At 36.5% G+C, this 4525-nt stretch overlaps 1 pseudogene across 1 annotated transcript; it reads right to left on the bottom strand.

Annotated features, from left to right (window-relative positions):
• Positions 1–1228: 1228 nt before the first annotated feature.
• LOC143598036 (uncharacterized) lies at positions 1229–3457 on the bottom strand (annotated as a pseudogene). The gene is made up of 5 exons (XR_013147037.1): positions 3084–3457; positions 1835–1909; positions 1635–1688; positions 1443–1521; positions 1229–1368 (listed from the first exon to the last, which is right to left on the bottom strand). The product of XR_013147037.1 is annotated as an uncharacterized LOC143598036 (transcript).
• Between the last annotated feature and the right edge of the window lie 1068 nt (positions 3458–4525).

A 4525-nucleotide genomic window follows, 5' to 3' on the forward strand; every position in this document is an offset into this window, starting at 1 on the left:
GGTTTGTTTATCAAATGCGAGCCTTTGTGTTAAATCGGCTAACTTTTTGTGTTTTACCAACTCATTGTATTTGTCCATTAAACGCCGTTGTTCGTTTATGAGCCATTCTTTAGGGTTATTGGTTTCAACTTCCGGGCCCATTGGTTCTTTTTTGTTTTGTACCAGTCAGATTTTGGAACGTGAGATCGTCTGGGGGAGTTTCAGTTTGACTATGAGGTGTTGTGTTGAAGGGATGGTTACTGGTGGTGCGCGCAGTGTCACGCGGCGCCCTCAGAACCTGATGTCCCTCATTAACATCATCAAGCTCATTATCCTCCAGAACTTGATCGTTGTTTCGAACACCGGAAACCATGGTGAAGATTTTCAGAGAGAAAATTGATGAAATAGTGGTTTTGTTGCCGTTGTAACAGGTGATGGCGCCAATGAAGAAGCGTGTATCGACTTACTTGTATACGATCAACGTTCCTCGGGTACGAGTGTGCTATATCACCGATGGTTTTCCGAGATACGAGTTCTTCCACCTACAAAACGAACAGTACCGTGAGCTTACCCCTCAGAAAGGGACAGAGGGGTCCTCTTTGGGGTAACCCTCCGGTGTGAGAATCAGATATTGTAGGAGAGGATAATCAGGATGTGAAAATGAGTAAAGGACTTAGAATATATTTTCTTGCATGGCCCCGACTGTGGAGGCGGCCTAGTATTTATAGTGCTAGGGTTTCCAATGATTTGGCTCAGACCCAATTAGGGCCTTTTTAGCCTCCCCCTATTGCTTCACGCCACGTGTATTTAGGACACCTGGTGCTCTTTCATTGATTATTCTCTGACCAAGGTATTTCACCTGACCCATGTGCCATCACGTGGTAGCACATGGGCTTTGCTGAGTTGTCCACCTTTCATTGGCAGCTGTCAACCTCAGCACATTCTTTATTCCTTAAAAGATACCTTCTGGAAGGTTGTCTGATGAGCACAATCACGGTTGTCCTTATCCTGATTTGGATTAGATTATTGTCTCATTTATGCGCCTATCCTGGGGATGCGCGGGGTCTTCTCTTATTCTCACACTGAGTGTGCGCGCTGTGTGCATATGCGATATGCGCCACGCACAGGTGTTTCGTGTGCTTGCGCATAGGTTTCGGCTTTGTGTCTTCGTGACATCTTGATTTAAAGCTTCTTATCCGTACTTTATGGGTTGACCCGCCCCGCTCGATGTTGGATAACAAGCGTATCTTTAGTTCTTTACCATATCTTTTGAGAGTTCCAGAAACGAAAGCTGGTTGTTTTCATTTGTAACAGTGTGAACAACCTTTGCATAATGTCCAGAAGCAACATAATCAAAATTCATGTTACTTATGGCATCCATGAATGCACCTAAAGTTTAAAAGTAAAATTTGAATAAATGCCAACAATTGAGAAGCAAATTAATGATTACCAATATTACACACCGAATTTGATTCTTGTGTTGCATAGAACATCGGGGTTAGGGGTACGGCCACATTTATACTCTTCAATAATGTAAGATACCTGTAACATGAAGCGATAGGTTACATTGCTTAAAGTGTGTCAATATATGATTAGCAAAATAATATAATTTTATGAATGACATGATCTTTTAAATAAGGTTTGCTGTTACATACCACTTTGTCCCAATATTCATCAGTCAAATGTACAACTTCCAGTGGTACATCAACCTGAAGCAATTTGTAAAAGTTTATTGATAACTTGATATATACAATTCATCAAACTTGGATGAAACAAAGTAAAAATAACATAATCAGGGATTTGTGTGATATCATGTCAAAATGAGTACAATAACATACCAAATGAAGAAACTAACCTGATTGCAAACAGCTTTTGCATACTTTAAATCCTCTTCCCAGGGACACTGGGACCAAAAGTTTTCAAAATCTTCCTATGAAAAAGTTCAGTATTAGAAATAGCTGAGTAATTAGGAAAGAATACAAATAAGTAGCTGGGATGTGCATGGTTTGGTTTGGGTCGGTTTTGGGCTAAAACCATGCCAAAAATAAAAACTTTGGTCTTTGAACTTTTAAAACCGTACAGTTTCTGGTTTTTTTGGTGTTGCCATTTGAGCTTGAAAATTTTGGGCCGAAATAAAAATTGGCCCAAAATCATGAATTTGATCTTAAATTATTTTGTTAATTAATAACTAATTGATTATTATACACTTGGGCTGATATATGTCTTACACATTTAACTAATTCATACAAACCAACTTAACATAAAAAATAAAAAAAATTATGAAACTCTATAAATTCAGTTTCTTTTGGTTTATATTAACCAAAACCGAACCATAAGTTCGGTTTTTACAAAAACATGAAACCAAAGCATCTATTTTTGTTTATCTTCGGGTTTCCGAACCATAAGTTCGGTTTTTACAAAAACATGAAACCAAAGCATCTATTTTTGTTTATCTTCGGGTTTCCTGGTTTCATGAACACCCCTAAATAAAGTAACACATGTATCTACAAACCCAAAATTTGACCCTAAAGTACATGAAAAATAGCATTCAAATGCATCAAATTATCTAAACTTGATATTAATTTCCATCTAACTTGCTTGACAACTTCAATTGAATATATAATAATAACAAGAAAATTAGAGTTACATTCAAGCCACCACTCCGTCTACTTTAGTTTCATGTCATACATGTTGTTTCACGAGTCAAGCCAAGGTGGGTTCAAACTCAAGCTCGAAATTAAGCTACATATTTATTAAATTTATATAAACTATTTATAGTAAAAAAATAAAATATGAAAATCTAAAAATTCAGTTCAGCTCTCTTTTTATTAAATAGCAAAACCAAACCGAAAGTTCGGCTTTTTACATAACCATAAAACCAAAGCGTCTGTTTTTTTTTCTCCTCGGGTTTCCCGGTTTCATCCACACCCCTAAATAAAGTATAAGACATGTATGACAAACCCTAAATTTGACCAATTTTGACCCTATAAGCACATGAACAATAGCATTCAAATGCATCAAATTATCTAATAACTTGCTTTCACAACTTCAATTGAATATATAACAACACAATTAGGGTTACAATGATTCAAACAACCACTCACTTGAAACCAAATTTTGAGATAAAAAGCAGTGCAGGAGTGACCAGCAGCGTGAAGAAGCCGAAGCGCCACGCTGCTATCCACGCCGCCGCTCAGAAGCACGGCTACTTTGAGCCGCCGGCTGCTGTCAGGCATTGAACAGGATAAGTAATTAATATCCAAATCATTATTATTATTATTATTATTATTAAGGTGGGTTGAAATTGGGGGAAGTGTAGGTGTGGTGGTGATGGAGGATAAGATTGGTTTGACTGTTTTTGTTTTTGTAGGGTAATTAAAGGTTTGACGGAACAGTGGTGTTTGATGGTGAGAGGCTGACGGTGGAGCTTAGTGGTGGTTGGGTGGTGGAATACGGCGGTCATTGTTGTTAGGAGCATCGTTTCATACCTTAGTTGTTGCCGCCGTCGGAAATGATTTATATTAGATGGTTATATATACGTATGGACCCCTCAGCGTACTATGTACTTTATACGTTTTAAACTGGTAATATGTAGAATTTCAAGTGTGATGCGGCGGGAATTCAGTTCGGGTTGATACCGCTTCGTTGTAGTGCTGGTGTGGTGCTTGCAATCGGTATAAAGAATATAGTTGTGTTGTATCAATAGACGGAGTTAGTGGTATGAATGAATTAACAAAAATCATGAAACATTAAGATTGCGGATGAAAAAAAAGGTTTTCGGATATAACTTGTATAAATGACCAAACCTCAAGGACTGAAATGATACTTTTGTCTTTTAAGAGAAATGTAGAAATTGAAAATAATTTTATTTTGTTTTTCGTCTAGTTTCCATTTCACGTGTGCTTTTAACACCAATGATATCCTGTTAAATATAAAAATACCCCTAATAAAAAAACGTTCATGTAAAAGCCTAATTGTGTGTATCGGGGTGGTTCCCCAACCGACTCCACATTTCATATGTCAAATTGTTTCATAAACTGATCACTTAAGCGTCAAACCATTTCATAACATTATCAATGATGTGCTGGGGGCACTATGATGTACTTATGTTGAGATGAATGTGGGTGTTAGACTTGTTGCGAATGGCCCCATATTCCTTTTATTCAGCACCAGAAACTCACAAAGACATAAGCAGATTTAGTATATTGGTTGCTGGTGAAAAAATTCCACATTTTTATATTTATTTAACATGTATTAAGGTTTTCTCATGAAATTTTAAAATTAACATTACATTTGAAAATGTCATTGTAGGACTAGCCCAAATGATAGAGATGCAAACCTTTTAATCTCAAACATAAGAGAAATTTAGTTTACTTTAGGAGTGTGGATGAATGTAACATTAGTCGTTAAAAAATAGCATTTAAAACAAAATGAAAAGCAAATAAAATGATAGTATTGAATTCGACCACTTATGTTATTTTTTGTATGTATAAAAATTAATTTAACTATGTATTGCTTTTTTTTTGGTTGTGATAGCTCATATTTG

The sequence above is a fragment of the Bidens hawaiensis genome, unplaced genomic scaffold (genome assembly GCF_021521415.1).
Source record: "Bidens hawaiensis isolate Kalapana, Puna unplaced genomic scaffold, B.hawaiensis_p1.1 tig00049471_1, whole genome shotgun sequence".
In the NCBI taxonomy this organism is placed as follows: Eukaryota; Viridiplantae; Streptophyta; class Magnoliopsida; order Asterales; family Asteraceae; genus Bidens; species Bidens hawaiensis.